The sequence below is a fragment of the Lagenorhynchus albirostris genome, chromosome 6, assembly GCF_949774975.1.
Source record: "Lagenorhynchus albirostris chromosome 6, mLagAlb1.1, whole genome shotgun sequence".
Classification (NCBI taxonomy): domain Eukaryota; kingdom Metazoa; phylum Chordata; class Mammalia; order Artiodactyla; family Delphinidae; genus Lagenorhynchus; species Lagenorhynchus albirostris.
Window position 1 is genome coordinate 27,256,868 of NC_083100.1, and position 27,268 is coordinate 27,284,135.

At 36.8% G+C, this 27,268-nt stretch overlaps 1 protein-coding gene across 3 annotated transcripts in view; it reads right to left on the reverse strand.

Moving 5' to 3' along the window:
• MAP2 (microtubule associated protein 2) overlaps positions 1 to 27,268 on the reverse strand; it is a 273,363-nt gene that overhangs the window by 122,506 nt on the left and 123,589 nt on the right. For all 3 annotated transcript variants that reach the window (XM_060151314.1, XM_060151313.1, XM_060151312.1), the window contains exon 2: positions 18,216 to 18,283. The gene's annotated coding sequence lies outside the window, so the exon portion shown is untranslated. The remainder of the gene's footprint in view (positions 1 to 18,215; positions 18,284 to 27,268) is intronic.

Sequence of the window (27,268 nt, forward strand, 5' to 3'; positions counted from 1 at the left end):
AAATTTATTTTCCTTAAGTATGAAACATGGTCAGAGTTAAGCCTAAAAAGAATAAGGAATAATTCCAAATGGGAATGTTCCAAAAATAAAATGTTCCAAAAATAAAATTCTCCATTATTTTGACTAAAAAATAAAAGAAAGAAAAAAAGAGGGAGAACTGGAAAAGATTAATTGACGAACTATAACTAGTGTATGTCACTAAATATAAATAAATACAAATAAAATAATTGGAATACCAGCCTCCATTTACTGACCATCTCTAAGTACATACTGATTTGTAGTAGAAACGTCGTTAGGTAGAGAGTCTGTTTTATAACCTAATTTTAATTTATAGATACAAAGTCTAAGTCTTTAAAAATTAAAATTTGTAAAGTACTTCACAATCTTGCTAGGTACTTCACAATCAATGTGACATTTATTCCTCACAACAACTCTGAGGCAAGTATGATTGAAATTTACTGGTGAGAAACCTATCCCCCCAGAGTCACTGGCCAAGAGCACACACCTGTCCACGGGAGACACTTAAACCTGAACTGACATGAGCTATTAGCCTCTCAACAATATGCTTGCTAGTCATAAAAAACTGGGCATGAATCTGTGCACGCAAATTAAGCATAACCTGAACCTGCAGGAAGGGTTGCATAGTCACAATCCTGGCTTAACTGATGGAGTCCTGCAGAGAAGCAACAGCAGAGCATTTGAAATCAGTCGGCCCCAAGTAGCACGAACACCTAGGGAAGGCTGCAAATTCTAGGCAGTGGCCTCCGAGCTACCCATGGTGTCTCAGCTCCACCAGCCCTACAAGGAGATGTGTCACTTTTGATTCTGCAACAGGGGCTGATGGAGAGCTCCTGCAAAAGATCACATCTATGAGGCCAAAGGCAGAGAGTGGGAAATAATTACTCAATAATTCACCTTTCTTTGAGTCCGGCAATAATGGACCCTTGCAACTCTGGGGATTGGTAGGGATTTTGTTTCAAATTCGGAGGGGACAAACATCTATCCAGAATCGGTTCTGGTGGTGGATGACCCAGGAAGCGTGTTGTAGAGAAGATAAATCCTATTAAGCCAGCTGGGAGGAGTGAGAGCAGCTGGTCGGTCTGGAGGCTGAAATAGCTAGGAAAGGCTCAGAAAAATCTGCATTGCAGATAAGCCTCAAGGAAGACCCCTGAAACTCTTAACATCTCCCCAAGTCAGCTTCTCGCCTAAGAGCAGAGTGGCCTCAGGTGGTGTAATTTAGAATGTATATAATTTTCAGGCTTTTCTGGTGACCTTGGGTGATTTAACACAATTCTACCTTTTGTCTTGCTGCTTTTCACCTGTCATTGTCTTTTTTGTTTTGGTGGGGTGGGGTGGGCAGAAAGGAAAGGGGCACAGTCAACAGAACTGTGCAGTACCTTCCACACTTCTTTTATAAGTCTTATTTTTTATTTAGTGTTAGGTTTTACCTTTATCAACTTTATATCACTCAGCATCAAAACAACATAAAGAACTGAGCATCCACCTTGTCTGTTAAGAAGGGGGTGGAGAAATATAAACTTGGAAAGTCATAATAATCACTACCAAATATAGAGCTTCTGCTATGTAAATTATCTTCATTAATTCCTGCAATATCCTAATGAGGTTGTTATTATCATTCCCGTTTTATACTACCGAGTCTTGATAAGTTCCCAATTTCTCATAGCTAATGATGGGCCAGATCCTGGATTTGAACCCAAGGGTATCTAACTTCAAAGTCTGTACTTATTTCACTGCATTATAACCCAGCATTTGTTAAACGTCTTTTATGTGCCAGACATTCTGCTTGCAAAAGGCAATAACAGCCATAGCCTCCAGAAGTTTCTGCTCTGTTGGGATGAAGGCAATTATAATAAACAGCTTTTTAAATAGAGGCTGTTAGTATTAAAAAATAAACTTCATATTTTCTAGAATGTGTTCCCAAATAGTAATTCAAGTCTTGTATATGATCTCAAGAAAAGTCATTATTGGTAGGAGGGAGAGATGAATAGGTGGAGCACAGAGGACTTTTTAGGGCAGTGACAGTGCTCTGTATGATACAATGATGCACATATATCATTATGTATTTGTCAAACCCACTGAATGTACCTTAAGGTAAAAACTACGGACTTTGGTGATTATGATGTGTCAATGTTCACCCTTGGTGAAAAATGTACCACTTTTTAGTAAGTGATGCTGATAATGGGGGAGCTATGCATGTGTGGTGGCAGGAGGTATATGGGAAATCTCTGTACCTCCCTTTCAATTTTGTTGTAAACCTAAAACTGCTCTAAAAAAAATGAAGTCTTTAAAAAAATGGGTGGGGGCAGAAAAAATAAAATAAATATCTAATTAAAAGGTGAGAGCACATGCATGTTTGGATGACCCAGGGAATGCATGGCATTTTGATAAGTGGAACTCTGGTTGAGATGTCAGTTAGCTACGCTTTTTAGGGAAAAAGAAGAAAATAAAGGATCAGTCTGTCAGTCAGTCAACATTGTTCTTTGAGCACCTACTCTGTCCCAGTTCTTTCAGTGGGTTCTGGGGTTATGGTCAGGAATGGGACAGACACTCAATGGACATTCTAGTCTTGTGGGACAGACATGCATTAAGTTGATAAATATAAGTGAGAGAAATGTGGAGTGCTACGAGAGCATGTGATACACAGGCCTATATTAGACCAGAGGCTGGGAGATGGCTTAAGGCTTAACCATGAAATCTGAGACATAACTAATGAGCAGGACTTAGTAAGTAGAGGGACAGAAGAAACAGGAGTGGAATGGGAGGTGAGGAGAGTAGAGAGAGTGCTCCAGGCAAAGAGGAAAATAAGTGCAATAACCCCAAGGCAGTAAACTCAGGATGGGCTGAAGAGTCAGGCAGAGGCCACATCACGGATGGCCTTGTAGCAAAGTTTATAGATTCCTGACTTTATTATGAATACTATGGTTTTCAATACAGGCATATCATGATTATATTGTATTTTTAAAAGATACGTCCAGCTACTACGTGTATAACGGCTTGTATGGAGCAAGTGTCCACGCAGGAATCTGTCACAGTTGTTAAAATCAGAGATGATGGGAGACAGACTAACACAGCCTTTGGGGATAGAGAAATGGATGGATTTGAAAACTGTTTAGGAAGTGGAACTGATGGGACTTAGTAACTGACTGGACAGGTATATTTTAGGTAGCAATTTTAATATAAACATTATTTATATTTATATACTATTATATAGTATTATATAATACTTGCTAAAATGACATTTCAGAGTCTTTTCTTGAAAGTAAATATAAGGTTGCAAAGTTGGTATACAAATGATGACTAGGGGGCTTCCCTGGTGGCGCAGTGGTTGGGAGTCCACCTGCCGATGCAGGGGACACGGGTTCGTGCCCTGGTCTGGGAAGATCCCACATACAGCGGATTGGCTGGGCCCGTGAGCCATGGCCGCTGAGCCTGTGCGCCTGGAGCCTGTGCTCCGCAACGGGAGAGACCACAGCAGTGAGAGGCCCGTGTACCGCAAAAAAAAAAAAAAAAAAAAAAAAAAAAATGATGACTAGGTTAGGCTGTAAGTAATGGGAAAACTCCAAATAACAGTGGCTTAAACGAAACGGAAATTCATTACAAGATTATTTCATATTCAAAATGGTTGCTGAAGCTCTAGCCATTACGTATGAATTCCCACCAGCAGAAAGGAGGAAGCAGTGATGAATAGCACACTCCTTCTTTTTAAGCAGTTGAGCTAAGCTTCACATACAACTTTCGTTCATATCTTTCTGTCCAGAAATTAGTCATATGGTTACACCTATATACAAGGGAGGCTGGAATTCTGGATCTTATTCTGAATGGCCATGTGATCATGAATCCTCCAAAAAGTTGGGGTCCTATTATTACTGAGGAAGAAAGAGATAATCAATATTGGGGGCAAAAGTAATCTGTACCACCTTAATTATCAGCTAAGGTCTTAGGCATGGATTAGAAAAAAAATAAAACTCATAAATTGTACCAGGCTTTTAAAACAACAGAAAATTAAACCACATCAAAATGAACTCACTTTGAATTAGCACTATGCATTTGGCCTAAGTTGCCAAGTGCAGTTTTAAACCTCAATTACAATATAGATGGGCTGGGTAAGTTAAACAGAGCTTCCCCATCAATAAATATGGTTTCGTACTGCCACAAAGCAGACTCAGCTATGCCAATATTTGAACATAGTTGTTTATGGTCTCATTTCCTTTACTTTTAATAGTGGCCATAAAAAGCCAAACAAATGCATTTTATTCACATTCCTTTGAATGAGGCCTTGAATTTAAATTATGTCACGATCCACTAACATTTAACTATGGCTGGTGACTTATCCTCTACAGACATTCAACTTTGGAATAATAACTGCATGCAGAAAATGAGGATTAATAGCAGTCAGATAGCACATCGTACATGCATCACTCAGCATACATTCACATTGATTTATTTCATGTTTTGTCTGTTTGATGTGTTCTCAGTTTGTTTCTAATAATAAAGGCTATCAATAAGATGTTGGGTTTTAAGAATTAGGAAAAATAGTCCTTTTATCAATTATCTACAAATGGTTCCCAGTACGCTGAAGTCAAAGACTCTGTGACTCTTAACTTTCTTTCTACGTTTAATTTTTTCTTAACATTTTTTTCAGTTTTTACAATTAAGCCACCCTACTGTTACTGCCATTTAAAAATTTTTCCTCTTCCTGGGTGCTTCAAGTCCCAACTTCACTGAGAGAGAAGAGACTTTCAATGAACTGAAGCCATATGAAATAATATTTTTGATAGCTAATTAACAGCACTACATTATACTCATTATTACCTAAATATTCACATTCTTAATTCTGTCAAGAAAAAGGATCACACAAAATTAAGTTGTACATTCTATGCTAAACCTAAAATTCACATTTGTTTAAATTAACTATAGTATTTCAACTACATTCTTGATCTACTTTTATCTTCGTCTTTCCATTAGGTAAAAAAATATATCCATGAACAACTGCTTATTTTAGTATTGCTACTAATACATAATTTCTGGTTCTTTTGCATCGCATACAGCATTTTAGTTCTAATATCAACTTGGCATCACCTTGCAATTTCTACTGGGTAGGGAAGGGGTTTTCCTGTAACTGTGGCTAATCTCCAGGTTTGGATTTACTGGTTACTCTGGATCCTTGACAAAGTCTTCTATATAAAGATAGCTTATATTTGTTTTCTACTTTACAGCTTTCAACATGCATTCATATGTTCCATCTCAACCCTCAAAATCAGATACCATCATTATTTTATAGGAAAAAAAAGGCCCAGAAAAGGGAAATAATTTTTCCATTAGCTAGTAAATAGTAAAGGTAGAACAAGGTAACTAGCACAAAAAAGTGCAGTGTAAACATATATGGATGCTACGAAAATGATAAAAATGTTGAAAAATAATGTAACTCTAACAAAAATTTTGAAGATATTCTAGAAGTCAGAATACAGATAGGCTGAGATAGAGAAAAAACACCAGGGAAACTGCTGCTAGGAGTTTCAGCAGGTCCATCCCAAGGAAACCTGGAGAAACTCCAAGCTGAAAGTCTTCAAATACAGAGTCCAAGGGGGCTGTGAGACCAATATGGCAATTCACTAAGAAACGTATTCAGAACAATTGAGACCCTTTCTCTTCTTCTCCTTTGCTACTACATTTTTAGCTGATGGAAGAAGGTTTTGCCCCCAACAGTAAAAATAAAAACTAGTCTTTAATGAAAGCAGGTTATCAGTTTTGGAAACAGTTCTGGTACGGATAAACCCATGAAGAACTGAAACACATTGCGGAAATGTAGGGACCCTAACCTGCTCACTTGCTAGTTCCACCTCCATGCTCCTGCTGGGATGCCTGCTCCTGACAAAGTCAGCTCACTTACCCAGAACTTGCAGTCAGCCTTCACGGTGAGGAAACTTACAATAGCTACCTATGATTCTCAGCCTAGTTCTTCATTCATTAAAACAAACAAACAAACAAAAACCCTTCAAATCAAGGCATCTGAGAAAAACTAGAGGCATGAATAGAAAAATACTTCTAAAAATGACTCCTGGAAATATTTTCTCCCATTCTGAGGGCTGTCTTTTCTGGGGCGAAGTGAGGGTAGCATCGACATATGTACACTACCGAATGTAAAATAGATAGCTAGTGGGAAGCAGCAGCATAGCACTGGGAGATCAGCTCAGTGCTTTGCAATGACCTAGAGACGTGGGATAGCGAGGGTGGGAGGGAGGCTCAAGAGGGAGGGGATATGGGGACATATGTATGCATATGGCTGATTCACTTTGGTGTACAACAGAGACTAACACAGTATTGTGAAGCAATAATACTCCAATAATGATCTATTAAAAAAAATGACTCCTGGAGAAACAGAGATGATTCAGGGAACAGAAGAAAACTTATAATTATAGGTATCGTTTTCAGAGGCATGTGAAAGAATATTGCATACTTTTTTTTAATTGCATACTTTAAAAGTAAACTTCCTTCCAAAAATGAATTACAGAAAATTATCAGAGAATAAGAAAAAAATTCCTGTAAATTAACATATGATTTAAAATATATAATTAAAAAATAGAATTGGCAGGACTAAAGGCAAATAATAATTCAGCTGATTAGAAGAAGAAAAAAACTCCTTGAATGTACAAAAAGTAAAAAAAGGGATTTTAAAAATATGTGAAAAAGGAGATGAAACAGATCAATCCAGTAAGTCCAGCATTTATAAATAAGAATCCTCTAAATATGGGACAGAGGCAGAGATAACCAGAAAAAGAAGAGACAAAAGTGTCTGTTAGTTTAAAAGATTTAAATAATTTAAAGTAATAACTAATTTTAAATAATCTTATTGTCAAATGAGATAAATATTAAAAGACCTACATATAGACACATCCTTTTGAAATTGCACAAAACTCCTAAAATTTACTATAAAGAAAAAGAAAATCAAGGTTATTCAGAAGAATGAGAACCTGACTGGTATCAGAATTTTTATCAATAACACTGGATGCTAAAATATAATAGAGCAAAACTGCAGATCTAGCCAAATTACCAATCAAGTATGAGTACTATATGAAGACATGGTTTGAGACATGTAAGAACTCAAATTTATTGATAACCTGCCATCTATGAATAAATGCCTTTAGAAGAAGCTCCAATAAAACAGAAATGGAATATAATAAAAGATAACATGAGATAGAAAGTACAGGGAGAGAGGAATATAGCCTAGAAGAAGGGTTGGGAAATTATGGCCCATGGGCCAAATACAGCCACCACCTGTTTTTGTAAATTATGTTTTATTGGAACACAGCCATGCCTATTCATTTACTTAGTATCTATGTTTCCTTTGGGCTACAATGGCTGTATGATTAGCTGTAATGGAGACTGTATAGCCCTCAAAAACTAAGAGTATTTACTATCTTCCCCTTTATAGAAAAAGTGTGCTGACCTCAGTCTACAAGAAAGAAATTTGGTTGCAAGAGATTAAAGTCACTGAATCAGAATCAGAAGAGTTCTTAGAGTATAGCAATTATTAAACTGGCTTTCACTGGGATATGAGGTTGAGGATGGGTTTAGGGAAGAAGACTCTAATTTTATTTTGGTCCCTTTGTTTGGCTTGATTGTTTTTTTTTTATCACGTGCAGGTATTTGATTAATTCCAAAATAATAAATTCAGCACTCATTCAAAAATATACATTGCATGCCTACTCTACAGTAAGTAGTTGTCAATGCACTGGGGAAATAGTGGACAAAGCAAAGTCCCCATACTTTTAGAATTTAAATTCGTTTGTGGGAGGAGATAGAAAACATACAATCTTGGCATTATTATTGACATTTGGAGCCAGATAATTCTTGGTTGTAAGTTCATCCATCCTCATCCATTGCTAAGGATACTTAGCAGCGTCTCTGGCCTCTGCCCTTTAGATATCAATAGCTCTTGTCCAGTTATGACAATCAAAAATGTCTCTGGACATTTCCAAATGAGCCCTGGCAGGGGGACAAATTGTCTTTGGTTAAGAACCACTGGTACAGGGTAAAAGGTCTGGCTTTGGGGCCAGCAGACCTGGGTCTTACTTCGTCCTCCACTAATTATTAGCGATTTATCCTTGGGAAATATACTGAACTTCATTAAACCTCATTTTCCTCTTCTGTGAACTGGGGATAAAGAAACTACTGTGTGGGTGGCTTCTGCTGCTGCTTCTCCTTTTCCTTCTTCCTCCTCCTTTTCTTCTTCTTTTTCTTCTGAAAATGTATGCCCTTGGCACATAATACACATTAAATAAATAAGAGTTATTATTATTTAATTATAATTGTAGCAATGAGGATGAGGGAGAGGAGGAGAGAAGTGTGTGGAGTGGAGTGTGTGCAAGGGTAGTGAGGGACGCAGGAGTCACTGTAGGCCTTGGATATTCGGGTGAGGGTTTGGTTATGCTCTCGCCAAAGAAGCACTGTGGTGATGGACTTGTACTATGATATGTAATGTTCTACAAAAATAACTTGGCTATGGAGCACTTGAAATGTGGTCAGTATGACTAAGGAAGTAAACCTTAATTATCTTTTGTTTTAACTAATTTAAATTTAAGTAGCTGCCTCTGGCTAGATGCTACCACATTGACCAGCACAGCTCAAGAGAGCAAACAAGAACCACTGGAAGGAAAAACATGGGAACACAAAGAAGAGCTTACATTACAGTTTGTCTGTGAGATGAATGGGGTGATGGTGTTCAGGGCAGGGAGAGCAGATAAAAACATTTCGGTACCTCTGGCATTGAGAGCCTGGATGAGGGTGGTGGACAGAAGAATTTGGGCAAGAGGTGGGCCACTGTAATGAGGATGTCCTCAGTGGATTCATTCCTATTGGTGCTGCCTTGAGACACTGACCTCAGCTCTGACCCTACTCAGTGGCCTCTGAGGTTATTGTTTTTCTTTACATGTGCTACCCTGAGGTCAGAACTGAGATCCACAGCTTCCAGCTCAAAATTCTTCATAAGCTCTTATAATTATCCTAATATTAGGCAAAATACAATGCCTGCTTTTTAAAATGTTTTTCCATAGATCTGATTTTCTGAAGCTTTAATCATTTTCTTTGTGATCCTGGGTTCTTGCTGAGCTGTCTACCACTTGACTAAAATTCTGTGAAACTTAGAACTAAATAACGAATTCTTATTAATCTATCCCTCCGTCAAACGCTTTTTAAATCAGTAAGATGACATGTTCTGTGATATATTTAGACTTAGCTCCTTTTCATACTGAAAAGTTTAAAACCATTTCAGTAAAAACTGTTATTTTTTTCTAGTATTTACTGAGGTCCACGCCATGCTCATCCAGGATTCTAAAGAGCAGGAGTCTTTGGGGAGAGCAGGGAAATCCACTTAGTGGAGGTCACAGCTATCTTGGAATGGGTTATTTTAGCAGTCAAGTCAGTACATTATTAAAATAGTCTAGATTTAGGACAATATACTCATTTATCTGTTTTGGCTGCATGGCAGTAGAAAGTAAAGGTTTCAGGGCCAGAACGAGTATACAAGCCCAGGTTAACTATCTTCTAGTGGAGTGACTTGGGTAGGTCACTGCCTTCTTTATACTTCAGTTTTCTCATCTGTAATAAATATAACAAGATCTGCCGTTCCCATTCCAGAGATTGTTGTGAGCTTTGTGATGTCATGTATTAGAAAATGCTTTGTATCACTTAAAAAGAGGTACTGATTTTTTTCTTCTTAAAATCTAAATGCAACTTCTTAGCTGGTCACATTATTTTAACAATTTTATATTTCAAAGTCTACATCCTGGGTCTTTTTGTGAGCATAACATACAGAGTAGAACTAAAAATGCATGCACATATTAAGCTATATATTACATTTATTATGTCCCTTTGATTTACTGGACTATCCACTGTCTTGTAGAGGAAAAGTGCAGCAGTGTGACCAGAGTTATTTGAATTACTCAGGACCATGAGTGCTTGTATGATTTAAATTTTTTTCATTGTTAGATCTCATATTTCCTCAAGTACCAAAAAAAGTCTTGGAAAGTCAGTCATTTTAGGGATTTCTGTCCCCAACTATTTAAAGTATTGGCAGTGTAGGTGTGCTTTTTAAGATTCTAGAATATCACAAATTCACCTGCAGCTATACCCAAAATTGTGCTAACCAGTTGCTCTTAGACACTATGTGAGAAGAATCCTAAATGCCTACGTGTTGCATCTTATTCTGTATACATAACAATGAACTCTTAGCATGAGAAAATTCTACAATGAGCAAGAAAATATTTTTAAAGAAAACTAAGTACAAATATTGTTCACCTTGGAAATAAAACATAAGATCTTCCCGAAACGAAACATCATTTCCTAAATTCCTACACAATGCAAAGAAATATATGTTCATCGTAATCTGTTAAATGGAGTAGCTTTCTTTTAACAATTGCCAGATGTGGATCAATGTACTTCCGCTGCTTTAAATGGTCATAATCCAGAGTCATTAACACCAGAGAGAATCTGAAGAAAGGTTAATTCAAACCATCTGAGGCAGACCCAAGTGGAATTCACAAAAAATGACGATTGATTCAGACTTTTTTTTTTTTTTTTTAAGCGAGAGGGAGAGTTTGCGTCAGAAACACCAGAGATTATCTTGCCTACTCTGAGACTCTTAACGATTGAATGAATGACGAAAGGGCACAGACATGGTATTCAAACTCTGGCAAGTTTACCAATCCCAGTTTGACTGTGCAAAGAAGACCAGCACTGTCCATTACAGAAAAACTACAGTTTCACACACACTCGTTTTCTTAGCTTCAACTTGGCATATGTATTAAGGGCATTTTCTGTGTAGTCAGCAAGGAAGTACTAAGAAGTACTAAGATGCCTTAAGACATGGTCTCTCTCCTCAAGGATTTTCCCCAAGTTTTCTCCTTGAAGAAATGTGTTTTTCTATTTAAGCTGACTTCTGTTCATATGAAAACGAATTTGATATTTCCCTGGAATTTTCAATTTAAAGTTTCTAATGACACTGACCCTGCCTACTTGGCTGTTAAACACCAAATTACAAAATGACAGTGGCAAAGTCTACAGATCAGGTCATGACATGGCTTAGAGATAGAACCAGCCTTTTAAGCAAAGGATAAATGCTGGTAAGTGTGAGGATATCACAGGTGTTCAATATGCACTTAAGGTGTTTTTCCTTGATGACGAGTATGCCGTATTTCTTTGATTTGTTATTTTCTTAGATATTGCATAGCTGAAACATGTGCTGTGGAAGGAATCAACCAAGTAGAGGCACCCATGTTCCTGCAGCTATAAGGGAAGATTGAGAGTTACAGCCTAGCAGTGAGGCAGAAAGATAACACTCCTCCAGATGGAGTCTGTCAAGGCTTCTTGTGAACACTTAGCCCCTCTGAACACTAATCGTCTACAAACACATGCATCCTTCCTTCAGAGGAATGCAGTTTGCTGTCACCAACCGAAACAGTCCTCCAAAGGGAAATGATTTTGTTGGAAAAAAAAAAATGCATTCTTTAAATCAGAGACTATACTCAATAGCCTCCTGTGACTTTAAGGAGAGTCCTCCAAGGCTTGTACTAGGCTGTGTGTGGCAAGAAGACGGGATGTAAAAATTGGGAAGCTCTGCTACTAAGCACAGACGAACATAAGGGATGTGAAGAGCTAGCAGGCCAGAGAATTTAGCAGGCCAGGACTGTGCTGAACATCCAGGCAGAGAGGAGTCCAAGGAAATGATGAAGCAGGGAACAGAACTGGAGTTAAGAAACTGGCCCAGGGTTATATGCACTCACATCCCCAAACCTGAGCCACAGGAATCCATTATTATACGGCTTGATAAAGCATTGAGCGTGGGCGGAAAGAACGAAATGTAGCTCATTAGGACTGGTTCAATGGCTTTCATAAAATAACTGATTGGAATTGAAAAAGCTTAGAGCTAAAGAGGAACAAATCTCTCTCTCACCATCAAAGAGGCTTAAAAGTATGTAGTGCTACTGCAAGAAGAGAAGGACTCACATTTGACATGCTCATAACAACAGCTCCTATCGTATCAATTTTTTTTTTTTTTTGGGTCTGGAAATTTGCCTTCTAACTTCTTGCTAATCAAAGCATGGTCCATGGTCCAAAAGCAACAACATCACCTGGGAGTTTGTTAAAATATAGAATCTCAGGCCCCTCCTCAGACCCACTGATTCCAAATCTTCATTTTAATAAGATCCCTGGTTGATTCATCTCTGCTGTAAAGTTTGAGACGCTTATCTCCCAGTATCTACTCTTATACCTTATCACCAATTCTCTGCATAGCTGACTCAGTAATCTTTTAATTTTGTTTACCCACTGATTATTTCTCCTCACTAGAAAGAAAGTTCCATTAGGGAAGGAAAAGGGCATGGAATTGGTGTTAAAGAAATATTCACTGAATGAATAAGTGAATTTTCCTCCAGTCTGAGATTAAGTCTGGATGATATGTTAAGGTCCCCATATCTTTACCACTAGACAATCTCACTCTCTTTTCTTTCACTTTTATCTGTAGGGAAGATGAATTTTGCTTGCCAAGCCCAAATCCCTGTCTGTGCTCTTTATCTCCCTTCCATTAGGACCTTGCTCTTTAAGTGTGTCCTTCTTCTGCTTCCATACATAGCACACACACCCCCACCCCCTCCCCTTCAGTTTAGGACTCTCAGTGTTAGTAAGAGAAGGGGAAGTCACCGCCCTCCTTGCCTTACTTTTCTCTTTCCTGAGAACCCTGGCCTTCTTAAGAATGTTTCCTATTATTTCCATATCCTTATTTACTTATTTACTTCTCGAGGTCTTGTTTCTGTCCCCACAGTTTGATTGGTTTGAGTCAGACGCAGATTCAAAACTGGTCCTAAAACTTGTGCAATTCTCTCAGTCCCTGGTCCTTCATTTTGTAAGTGGAGATATAAGAATCTACATTGGAGTCACTGTGATAATCAAAGTGCCAGAGGCTGGCACATGGCAGGTGCTAAAGTAATTTTAGATTCTCTTTCTTGGAGGAAAGCTGAGGCTAATTTTGAAACCAGCAAATTATATCTGACCAGGAACTTGACAATAGAGAATACAGTGATTCTGTTGTTAGGAAATATCTATTGGAAATCACTTGAAATATCATGTAAGGGTGACATAACGAAGTATCCCATTGCACTATTGTGATGACAGTGAAAAATTAGGAACAATGGGGAATAAACGTGTCCAACGTCTACATGACAGAACATTATGCAGGTGGCAAAATGCTGTAAGAGATGAGTGGAAAAAAAGGCAGAATTCAAATTGTATGGTTCTGATCCTGATTATGTAAATTTAAATGCAATAGAGGAAAAGAAACAAGCTAAAAGGTTTAGAAAATGTTAACCATAATCTCTGGATTGTGTAATTATGGATGGCTACTATTTCCTTCCTTATACTCTTCTTAATTTTATAAACTTTACAAAATGTTGATTTATTGTTTTCATAACAGAAAACATAACTGAAATAAATAATAAATCCAGCAGTCTTTTATTTATTCTCATTCTTCAATTTTTCTGGAGAATTTGCATTCTAGCCTTGTTTTCTGTTACTTCAACTATCTTCTTTTTTCTTTGCTTTAAAAAAAAAAAAATCTTCCTTGAACTTTGTCAACCCATCCCTCATTCTGCATCCTAAAGGTGAATGCTAACAAGAATTTCCTCTCTGGTCCTCTTCTCATCTTTCTTGATAATGTCATCCACTTCCTATTTCCCTAATTTCTCTTCTCAGCTTTGGATCTACATGTTCTGCAATCTACTAGACCAGTCCACCCACATCCAGCCATCATGGCCTAAACTGGCCTCTTCATTTTATTCACTCTCTCACTCATTCATTCAGCATGTATTGGCTGTCTACTACGTGCTAGGCTATCTGCTAGAGACTAGGGATATGATAAAGATAAAAGGGGGGCTCTTTCCTCAAGCAACGTTTACCTACCTTTCTCCCCTGATTTTTCCAGCTGTCAAATTCAAATGTTAGAGTCACCATTGAGTTCTTCTGCTTTTCATCCCTCCTACCAATCAAGAGGTTGCTATTCTCAGGGTATAAATTTGAGTTCGGAAACAACTTTCACTTTTGTGACCTCTTTTTTAATGCCCACTGTCAACACCCTCTTTGAGCCTTTATTTTTTCCTGGATTATCCTATGACAGCTTCCAAAGTGATGCTTTCTTCAATATGCTCTCACACACAACCCTGTTATATACAGAGCTATAAAATAAGTCCTGTGAAAACACAGTGTAGGTAATTGAGGTCTCCTATCCAGAATACAGTCAATAGATTTTCAGTGAATACTGAAAAGAACTCCTCAACTTGGCATTTACAGTCCTCTTTCAATGTATTAGGTTGAACTGAATGAAATTTTCATTTTGTAGTTCAAAAAGGGTAGAATATTAGGCATTCCTAATATTAGGAATATTAGGCACGGTACAACCTAACAGTATTCACGTATATTTCCATCCTTATCTTCTAAGAATCCCCTTCTTTTGCCCTGCATTCCAGAATATAAATGGGATCAGTCTATGCTTTTCTTGCATGTTCACTTCCTTTGGATCCTTTGCTAATGCCGTTTGTTCTTCTCAGAGCTCCTCCAGGCATTATCTCTCCCTTGAATATTTCTATTCATCCCTAAGTTCCACCTCAAAAGACTCATCCTCCACTGTTGAGTCTCTTCTCAACTGTTAGTAATCCTGCCCTGCAATGAGCCTGGGTGCTACTTCCTGGTTTTAATCCGCTGCACCCAGCTGAGCTCAGAAGGTGTACTCTACTCCCTTAGACCATCCTAATACATATTTGTGTAATTGTTAGTGCCCTCAGTTGTTTTTCTGGGTTAGTGAGTTGTACTTTAAGGGCGCATGCGCATTTTCACACTGTTTTCTGCTTCTTTATCCATTTTGGCCGTATGAAACTTCGGCCATGATTTCAATTAAAAAAAATAAAAGCCTTTGCAAGATATGGCATCAGTTATACTATTCAGCACTTGAATTTTCTGGCTAATTTTCTTATATAGATGATGCAATTCAGTAATATGACTTCATTGTAATGACATAGGAGATATTTTATGAATCCACTTATTTCAAAACTAATTTATCTCTGACATTCTTCTTTCAAGAATAAAAATCCTCAGGTTAAATATAAAATATATATTTAAAATATAAAATATACCAGAGCTTGAACATTACAGTTAAGTATTTGAAGATGTATTCACTCCTACCTTATATATATATAAACAAGAATCTACAAGCATACTGTTTTAACCTTATTTCAGTAACATATATTTCATGTGCATAATAAAACATTAAAATGATGATTATGAGCCAAAAAATCTACTAGAAAAAAATGTAGTATTCTGTGATTAATATGAAGGACTTTGGGCCAGACTTGCGTTGACTGTCCAATTGGAATCTCAGTTCATTCATAATATGGAGACCATACCCATCTCCCCGGATTGTAGAGAGAGTTAAAATGTAGTAACGTATGTTAGGATATTATCTAGCACATAGTTAATAACAAAAATTATAGTTTTATTAATAAAAATAAATGACAAGAATAGCATTCCCTAAAGCTATTATGATTCTAGAAGTTTCCTTACAGATTATATATATGTATGTAAGCATATATATATAAAATGATGTCATACTTAGTAGTCCATAATAAGCAACGAAGCGTATAAGAAGATTATGACATCATTCCTAGTATTACATTGAGAGAGAAAGAGAACAGCCTCCCCGCCCCGTCTGCTGCAGCAAAATTTTGGCTGAAGGCATGAAGAGCAGTAAACAATGCCAAGCCTGGGAGTAGTATTTAGGAAGCGTCCATAAGGCAAAACTCATACTGCAGTTTGGCGTCTTTCCCTTAGCTGGTGAAAGTGAAAGGGGACATTTCAAAAATTCTTTCCATCTTAACCCAAGACCAGAAAAACCCTTTTGCATATAGCCTGAAGAAATTTTGGCACGTGGTTTGCCTGATTTTCTACCTGATATTAATTATCTAATTAATTTTGATTAATTAGAAACATATAATGAATATTTGGGGTAACTGAAAAAAAATGGACCAAATGTCTGTTTTAGAGTCTGTAATCTCATGAAAAACAAGAACAAAAAAGTAATGGGGGGAAATATCGACAAAGTCATTTATCCATCAAATAATTAAATAAATATTTACTGAACTCCTGCTGTTGTCCAGGGACTATTCTATATGCTGAAGATTTCAGTGAAAAAAATCAGTAAAGGAATTAACTAATGTCAAGATGATATTGATTAGAAAAACCATGATTCAGGTCCCTGACTCTCTGAGAGTCCAATAGCCAAATTCTATTTTGATTTGACAATGTAACAGACTATTTGAATAAACCCTGATTTATTACACAAAATCTATTAACAAACCACAAGATGAATTTTAAAATGGTCTTAGAAAATCTAGGAATCAAGAAACTTTTGATGAGGTAATATGCCACTTCTCTAATACCCAGATAAATCGTAACAAAGCTGATTAATGCCTATTGACAATATACTGAATACATTTTTTGGGGGTTAAATAACAGCTTCATCCTTTTCCAATTCACGTAAATAACCCAAAGTTCAAAATTAATATAGTGAGTTGCTAAATGAGTCTGAAGATCAGGAAACAAACAGTTTCTCACCTGAAATATATCCTGTAGAAATTTAGTTAGATGGTAAAATACCAAATATATATATATATATATATATAACCAAATATGAAATGTTTTCACTTACTCTGAGTGAAACCTAAAAAGAGAGAATGGTCCTAAGGGTTTTATAGTATCCAAGAGGAATAGTAAGTCCTGTTTGGAAATTTCATACATGATTCCACTGAGAAATTTCTGAGGAAAAAAACACAACCTATTTCACATATCTCTGAGACTAGCCTATTAGATTTTGTTCAATATCTGAAATAATGCAGTTTCCTTTTTTAGAACACACAGATTTATTTTAATGAATTCATTCTCCTGTGCAAAAATATTATGTGACGCTGCCTACACTCTGGAAGGGGGGGGTGACAGTGGCATCTGCACCTTCCTTCTCTCCCACAATAACTACCCACCGCAGCAAGGCTCTTAATAAGTGCTTGTGGAATGAATAAATTAAGGCTCTCATAATTACACATTGCGGAGAAAATTAAATAAGCACAATGCGTTCATCTCCTTCAACTGCTACAAATATTCACACTCACAGGTGTACACTTGCATACTTCTGGTATTTCAAGATCAGTTGTTAAACATTAGCCATTTTTTAAGTACATTTAAGAAAACAAACCTTACTGCATAAAATATTTTGGACTGATACTCGAGGTGAATGCCAAGGAAAGACTTAAAAGATGTATTGATCTTCTCAGCAAGGTGGAAAATGTCTTCTGTTTTTTAAAAGGCAAATTACAAATATTGGTTTTACTGACATGAGCATATGTTCAAGTCAAAGATCATCATAAAGAATTAACAATTCCATAATTGGCATCTCTGATCAATATATATCCTGATGTTGAATTTGAAGATTAATATTTTTCACATAAGGCATAAGGCCCAGGATCAATGATTCAACTGCTTTCACAGCAAGATGAAAGATTACTTTCTTATGCTGTCAATGCTAAATAAAGCATATGTAAAATCGGTTCTTTCAATAACGAACAACTTCAACCTTTAAATATATACAGTGCTGAAGACTAAAGCATCAGTGAAGAAGTTACAATATTTTATTCGCAAAACCCAACAATACTGAGTCATCCCTGGGCTTTCGTCTCTAGTGCTCATTCTACCTGGGAAGGGCAAGCCATTTAAAAAATATCACTTACTAGCAGGATTCCCTCAGATAAAATCATTACTTAGCACATTTCTCTTAAATTCAAATTATTTAATTTTTCATTAAGAGAGAATTTTGGATATTTTTTAAAGCTGTTACAGTGATAAAAATCCCTAAAAAAGCCAGAAATACTGATATTTGCTAACAACTTGCAGCACAGACAAAAAACATAATTCTTTAGACATCTTAGAATCAAAATAGCCTTGGACAATGGCATTCTCGGCATAGCAAATCATACATGCTATAGACAATGATCAATGTAGGCTTAAGGATAAAAGACCAACGATAGAGAGATTAATTTAAATAAAACATTCCAAATCCTCCCTCATTTTCCCTCATTTAAACACCCAAACAAAACATGTGGTACCTTTTACTTTTCTGAATGAGTAGTTTCCAATCAATGTTTCCTCGGTTAGAGACAACAAGCTGAAGAACCTACCGAAACAAAACAAAAGAAAAAAATTCATATATAGATTTATTAGCTAAATATTGAAAACTGTAACTCACCAGCAAGCAAACGCATTCGTATATCCAGATAATAAATCTACGTCTTGAGATCTGTAGCACAAAAAATGCAGTACTTGAATTTTTAGGAAGCCCAGTAAGGAATTTAAAAGCATTTTACTGTGAGATCACATATAGCAGATGCTTTGAAAAATGGATTAAAAAGAAAACAAAATAAAATGTAAAAAAACCCAAACCATTACCAGAGCATATGCAGCGATACCACCCAAGTCTAGCCTTTGAGAACTGCTGCAGAATCCTTCTCCCCTAGCATTATCTCCGCGGGCTGGCTCAGGCTCTCTAGTTCCAGACAGACGCAGTCTGCAAGCCACCAGCTCCTGTCTGTGTGTGTCGGGGAAAGGGAAGCTGCAAATTAGAAAAAGTCCCCGCAGTGGCGAAAAGGAAAATAAGGCGAGTGGGAGAGGGTGAGAGAGCTCACTAGCCTCAGAATTTTCGAGAATGATGACAAGCCACCCAGTTCCGCCATCATTCACTGACAATAAGATGTAGCCCTGGCATATGATTTAGAGGTTTGCATAGGGGCTTCTGGTATCAAATGCCTGACAGGCATCTTAATTGCCTCCATCCAAGTGTGTCCCCAGGAGTCGAGTCTATAAGCCTATGAATGTCATCATCTGTTCTCCTTTGTGTTAATGCCAGACACACACACACACACACACACACACACACACACACACACACACCATGCTTAAATAGAGAAACCATTTTCCGGCATATAGGATTACAAAGAAGTTGGGCTACATAAACTGGACATGACAAAATAGTTTATGGGAATTTTTATTATCTGCATTCATGGCATCAGAGATTTTTGAGGTTTTGTCATTAGCAGAAAATTACAATATTTTTTGAAACTGAGTATCACATATTGCTTATTTATATTCCAAATAAATAACTGTGCTCATTAGAGAAATGTTTATATTTATGTATATTTTTTAATGGAAAATTCAATCCCCTTGTAACTGTGATAATTACGCACTTGGCAATGGTTTCCTTACAAGGGAGAATGCAGCAAAAAACAAAGAGGATTAGGAAACCAGGGTTGATGTGTGATTTCTGGGGGCAATCTATTTTATTCCCTTCACATAAAAAAGCAAAAAAGAGGTAGCAACCAGCTTGAGTATCGAGACCTTACAGACCCTGAGGACCAAGACAAGGAATTGAATCTCTGACATAATCAGTATCCCCTTTATGTTAGTAACTGAAAGTAACAGTTGATATCCCAGTTTTACAGTGCCCCTTATGTAGGGAGGTTAAGTATGGAATAATTCCCTGCATTTATTTCCTGGACAAAAGGGATGGGGAAAATGTTAATAAATAAATTAATTTTTACAGCATTCTTAGCTCCCTGCATCAGTGAATGTAGCAAAATGCCATGTGTACCAAAAGGGCCGGCTGTGAAGAAGACTGCTGGGAGGGAGCATCACCATGGTTACCGGAAACAGAAAGTAGGAAAAAAAATAAGGTGATGATAGAGAAGATGGAAGGAGACTACAGTGGAGGAAATTCAGAGACACAATGACATGCTTCGTTTTCTTCTTTCTGGAAACAACTGTCTATCAGTTTTATATTAGATTTCAAACGCATTAGGATGAATCTGCATTCTCTATCAGCCACCTTTCTTCTCTACTTTTTGATCACTAGCTAATTTCGCTTTCATAAATTTGGTTCTTTTGTATGACATGGATCCTGACACTCCTTGCCTCTGACCCTCTCCTGGATTCATGGACACCTCTGAACCTAGTCCACACCCTCTGCCTCGCAGTTGTGAAAGCTGAGGCCCAGGGAATCTGACCAAGGTCACAAAACTGACAGGAGATCCAACAGAGACACCATCCCAGTTTCCTGGTTTGGGTCCCCTGTTTTTCTTCTCTCACCAAGTGACTTTCTTTATGTGCTCTCTTCCATTCTGTTTGCAAGCACAACAAATTCCAGAAACACCCTTTGTCTTTGATTTTCTAAGCCTTCTTCTATTTGTTAAAGCAGAGATCTTCCGCTTTAAAATTATGCATTGCAATTAATCCGAGGACTAGCTTTGTTTAATAGCTGTGCTGTACTGTACTGGACGTCTGGAGAATCTGGGGTAATTATGTCACTGCTTTTCTTTCATTTCCAGTCTGGCAGTCAGATTGGCATGATCGCCCTTTTGTGAACCTATCTTGTAGAGCCTGAACTTAATCAGCATTTACTAGGCACTCCATCCTCCCTGGCATCATTCTTTCTGCAAGCATGAAATTGGGCAATCGAATTGAATCAGCCTCCCAATGTTCTTCCTAGTTACAGACAATGTGAACCTTCCTGGGGTTACCCAAATAATGAAGCTGCAAAATTAAAAAAAAAAAAAAAAAATCACTCAAAGCAACCACTGGGGGGCATATTTCTGTTCTACTTAGTAAAAAATGTGAGTAGGATTTTGACCTTGATGTTTTACTGCTTTTATGTCCTTTATAAAATGTTCTTTCGATATTCGGTTCTTATGACTCATTGCTTTTAGGTTAACTCATTGATAAGTAGAGCCATATTGCCTTTTTTGATGTTTAATATACAGCTGCTGCCACCACTATTACCCTCTGTCCCCAGTTGTCATCTATAAAATAAATTAGTCACAGTAAAAAAAAATATATGATTACCCTAGGTAACAATTACAAGAGATTTCAGGTTTCAGTGAATCCTACATAGTGGTTAGGATTCTTTTCCCCTCAAAAGTATCCTTTTAAATATGATCTTTCTATTAAACGTCTATTTTTTTCTTCAGTGATTTTGGACATGAAGGTTATTTTTCAAAGCAAATGTTTTGTTTTAATATGCTGTCCTCTATTGTTCACTTCTGAGCATAAAAAACGATGCACAAGACTGTCATTTCTTGAAACATGAATCATATTTTATCAAGACCTCATAAAGCACACATAGTGGTCTTGGTCAGTTTAAAAATTAGCTCAGCTTCCAAACATATTTGATACTCCTCGGGAGTCATTTAATATTTGGAGATACCTGGTTCAATCAACGAGAATGAGTCTAGCACCCTTTGTCGGCTCATTTAACCAATTTTAATGGCACACACACATATATTTCAGACACCTGATAGGTCCTACGTATGGGAAAAAAAGAGAACAACATTCCTCCTCAAGGAACTTCAATTATACTGAGTGGAACACAGAAGTAAACAGAAATCTAAGTTCACAGTTCTTTTTCTCCCTTTGATGAGACACGATGTCTCTGCCACTCTGGTATATCTGCTTTATCCCAGGTCCTGATCTTTATGAATCCCCTGATCCCAAATTCAGTTAGCTCACCCCTGTGGCTCTTCTGGAAGACTCTTGGTTTTGTTCCTTAAGTGTACTAGTCTGAATTTCTTAGGCACTTTAGGAGAGGATAATGGAGGTACTTTTTCCTTACGTCCTTGAAGCCTTTGGTCATATCAGTTTCCCAGCTAGGGCTTTCATACCTTGCCCATTAGTGCCCACCATAACCAATAGTTTATTTCAGCATTAGTCTACTGTTTTTTCTCCAACTCCCATCTTATGCTTCCTTTTTAGTCCATTTAAAGTTCTCTCCTCTTTTATAATGGCTTCCAGAACTCTCCCAGGATACAGTGCCACAAAGCTCTTTCCTTCCTCTGAATCACCATGATATCAAAAAAAAAAAATCACTGTGATGCTATAATGCCTGGTATTATATATGACCTCTGGCTGGTCTTCAGTTGTGTATACTCAGTTATTCTGGTATTGACCAATTAAAAAGGCATAAGATATGCTTCTCATATAAATTATTAAGTTCCTATAATGTGCCAACCTCTTTGAACACATTATTTTATTCAACAACTCTGTTAGGAACCTCCTTTTCACAGTTGAGGAAACAGGTCCAATTAGGTTTAGTTAAATGCTAAGGACACACAGCTGGTAAGTGGTGGAGCAGAAATTCAGTCCCTGGACTTCTGAGCTAATTAGGTTGTAATTCAGCTTAACACTTCTAAGGTATCAGAATAGGAGAGATAAATTAAACATAGAATTAAGACTTTTCCATTTTTCTAGGACAGGTACTTAAGACAGACTGTGTATTGCTCTAGGTGTGCATGAAAGAGATAGTAGCAGAAACAAGAATTTTTACTTTCAGGATTATTTCAAATTCCATCAGTTCATACTTAAATGATGTATAGTGTGAACACAAACATTCCTATAGCTGAGGAAGACATGGTAATTTTATTTACTACTATCTGGTCTATTCTTGGCAGAGTATACAGAGCCACATGCATGGGATACATGCTCATGTGTTTTTAAAAAACTTCATTGTTTGACAATTTGAGTTTATTGTGTATGTTTTTAAACATCTTGTTGCAATTAACCTATGTCTAAGAAGCATAGATTATAATAAAAAAATACCTGTCTCACCTAGTCAATCACTACCCTCATTTCATTATATCAAGTTAGAAATAATCAAATACCATGGTGAATCTTAAAGGTTACATCAGAGAACATTATATCAACACCATATTATATAATGCCTGCCTTATTTAAATTGAATTTGTTTAGTCAGATTTTGGCTGTGGACACTTTTCTTCCAAATAACTCCACTCCCTCCCTCAAGCCTTTCCTCAAACATTATCTTCTCAAGGACGCTTAACCTAACTATCCTATTTAATACTGCAGTCTGCAATTTCCATTCTTTTTATTTTTATAATTAAAAAAAATTTTTAAACTTTATTGGAGTATAATTGCTTTACTATGGTGTGTTAGTTTCTGCTGTATAACAAAGTGAATCAGCTATATGTGTACATATATCCCCATATCTCCTCCCTCTTGCATCTCCCTCCCACCCTCCCTATGCAATTTCCATTCTTAACCTCCTTTATCCTATTTTGTACAATACTTATCATTGTCTAATATACTATGTAATTTACTTATGTTTATTCTTTATTGTCTTCTCTCCTCATTCACTTGTAATCTCCATGAAGGCAAACTCTTTGCCTGTTCTGTTCACTAACGTATCCCAGGTACCTAGAACTGGGCCTGGTACATAACTGGTACACAATAAATATTCATTGAGCTCACGCCTATATGAATAAATAATTAAAATTATAACACGAAAACTCATGTAAAAAGCATGAATTACTTCCTAAAATTTCTGAATTCTGAGCTCATCAGTGGAGTACATTCAGTTTCAGAAATCACTAGACAAAACTCATAGTTTTAAGTATTTCATTTAGTTTATGTCTTGGTTAACAAATATACAAGTTTTAGGCTTTTCATCTTTGGCACATTTATAGCCATTTTGAGCACATCTCTCCTTTTACTTCAGATGTTTAAAAATATTTATTATCTATGTGTTTATTATTGATTTGTACAAAAATTCTTCTAGCAATTTTTTTATTTGCTTGTGAATCCTTACTTATGACTTGCATATTTATCTTCATCTTTCCAATTACCTAAAAGTTGATACAAACTGCTTCCTTTCACTACTGGAGATACAACCAGCCTGTGGGGAAACCATATTTACCGGAGAAATGGGCAAGCCATGAAAGAAAATTATAAGAATTAGTGTTGAGGAATTCTCACTTAATAAAATTGTAATTTAATGGTCAGTCAAGCAGAATCATCTTCAGGAATTATGAATTGCTTGGCGGATCTTCCTGGAAGCAGGAGATGAACCTTCATTTTATCTAATGTCTCCACAAGTGGGACCATTACAGTTTAATGGAAGACTGGATAAGGACACAAAATCAGATGCTGCAAAATCAAATGCTGCGTTGCTTGACATTAGATCTAAAATCCTGATTTGTTTTTGAAAACTGCTAAAAGGAGTTATTTTGTTTACTGCTCTCCAAGCTTTGAAGACTGTTACCTCAATATTCTAAATCTCTGTCATTCCTTCAATACTCAGCAACCTCAGAGAACTGGAGAACTAGCAGTAATTGAGAGGTAAGCTAGGGCCAATCCATCTGAGTTAGGCAGTCTTTAACCTGAACATCACTAGATTATTCTGAAAAGGTTTAAATTCTGCAAGCTCCTACAGCATTTGTTTTTGCAGTGTTTAGTATTTCCAGTTCAAATCATAAAACGTCTGCTGTGATGGTTTAATAAATGCAATGTCATATGTGAAATGATTTCTGAAAATGTATATATTACAGGAATTTATTTCGTGAACAGCCAAAATCCACATTCTGAAAATTCATGAAGTCCATACTTATTCTCCCTGCTGTTTAGGAGAGAGCAGACGTTAAGGTGATCGCCAACAAGAAATACATATGAAATTTCTTAGTCCCTGTCATTCCTCTTCCTCTAGTCCTTGTATCAGGGGTACATTAGAGATGGGAGGAGAGAATTAAGGGATATGGGTAAGTAGTTACACATAGGTTAAATAAAACAGCTTGTCAGAACTACATACACTTTGACTGTTTAGAATACGTTCAATGGTATATCTAAAAGTGCACTAAGGTCCTAAATCCTCCTATTGATTGGAACCAAAAAATATAATGATGGATACCAAATCCCTGTGTGAAAAGAAAGAACTGTAATGTAGAGTGGGGGCACTTTTATGTTTCATCCTATCATCAGATTTCTAAGCTACGAAAGACATACTGACTTTTAATTTCAAAGGAAATATTATACATGATCAATGTCTATAAATGAATATTCTTTCCCAACTGTACCATCAAGTTGGCTAGAAACAGTTCATGTGGGAAGGATCCTATATAGCAATGTTTGAAATTACATTATATTTATACTATCATTTTTCCATAGTTTTGTGGCTTTTTTTCCCTCTTTTGCTTCTAATAGCAAACCTATAATTGAAGAAATAAGAGTGTTTTATTTAATACTCCAGAAAAAATAAATCAAGATTTTTTTCCTAGACGTTTTCCATCTACTGTGACTTATTTTTCAAGTGGATTGTGACAATATGCTGTTTGCAAAGGTAGCCATTGTAAATACCTGGGCCAACAAATGTGTCTGGGAGAGAAATTTCCACATCCCTAAGACCCCTAACTTTTTTTTCTTAAACTGCCACATTCTTATTGTTTTTTTTCCTTCCTTTCTAATTCTTTATGTTTTGCCTACCCCTTCCCAACTCTTCCTTCTCCTTTTACCCCAAAGTCAGGGGGAGCATGGTCAAGGAAACAGGAAAATATTTAAGGAATTATTTAAACAAACTTTCTACCAAGGTCCTGCGGTTTCAAGATAGTTGAGGGCAGACTCCATGCGTTTTACACCATTTTCTTTCTATAATATCTAGTGATTCTTTCTGCACTGGTGCACAATAAATAATATTAATTCGTTTTGTGGATGTTGACTTAGAAAAAAGTGGAATTGGAGATGGGGAGAAAAACATGTGGTTATTGTGATCACTGTACAGAGTACTACAGCACGGTATCTATTTATTTTGAACCCAGTAGAACTAAAGAAATACAGAAAAGGGAATAGAGTGCCCAGCTTATAGACACCTTCTGCTGAAACACCTGTGGGCACATAGATGCCATACAAGAAAAAAGCAGAAGGTGCCTAAATGACATGTTTTTCTAGATAGCAAAGGCTGATTACAATTTTCTTATTACTTCATATGTTAATTTGGAGCTGCTCAATAAAATGTATGATTGATTGATTGGCTGATGAGAGAAGGGGATGTGAAAGCTGTGTTAAATGAACAAAGACTGCATAAAGGGAAACCTTGAGAAACTGGCAGTCAGGACATTCCATTAAAAGCCAAGTGCAATGAAAGAGAAACTTATTTTACAATTGGGGAAAAGTGAAGACGATAAAATAGCATAGAAATGCTAAGATGGACCCAGTGCTATATGTATCAACTGAAGAAAAAAAGTAAATGAAAAATTATGATGTGTGTTAGGAAAGTTAAGACGCTCAGATCAAAAGGGGAAAAGTAAGAATATGTGAGAAGGGTAGAGAAGGGTTAGAGGATCAAGCTTTGGAAGCAAACAGGGTTTCAATTATAAACCAGTGAGCCAGTCTGACAGGTGAGGCGGGCTGAGGCACTTGAAAGATCTCATTCAATGGCTGGCATTACTGAATGCCCAGCTGAGTCTGAACAAGAGTAGTTTTAAACAGACACATTGTTCTAAAGAAATCTTAAGTTTCATGTGCCCTCCAATGCAGTCTTATAAATCTTGAACAGCATCTATATTCACCAACGACTTGCAATTAGCTTTACTCCAGAATTTGCTAGACACAGCAAGTCCTTGACAGGGAATATTTTAATTTGGATGGCTGGCCCTCTACTCAGGATTTACATGTATTGATGATATGCAAATCAGTTCAGTTCAGTCTCATCAACAGCATAAATTAAGTGCATCCTATCATTAGGATTATCTTGGAAAGAGAGAATGTCACCTTCAATATGCCTATGGCCTGGAGGTGAACAGTCTGTCTCTGAGTGAGGGAGAGTGAAAAACAGACAAAGAGCATTTCCTCACTATTGATTGGCTGCCTGCATGCTTCTTTAGGTTAAATGCTTGATTACTTACATAAAATATCTTTGCTCGGAGTAATTTTCCTTTTAACACCTGTTCACAGAGACAAGAGATCCAAAGATAGCATTTTGATTTAGAATCCCTGATACTGCACATAGGCAAATAATAGGAGAAAACAATCTTCAATTCTGCCCTTTGTTTAAAGACTGCATATTTCATTAATAAATGATACCCTTTAGCATAGGACACATGTTTTGTACTAGTGAGGATGGATTTACAACTTCCTGTTACACTTTCTAAGTAACTTAGTAAACAAAGAGCTAAAGGCTCCAGAGAGGAAGGTCACAAAATTATACCACAATTGTAAGAAAAAAAACCCTATGGTTTAGGAAGTACTACCAGTGACTGATATTTTTAAGAATTTATAAATCATGCCCAGAAATAGCTGATGAAAGGAAAACCACATACAGCTCATTCTACAG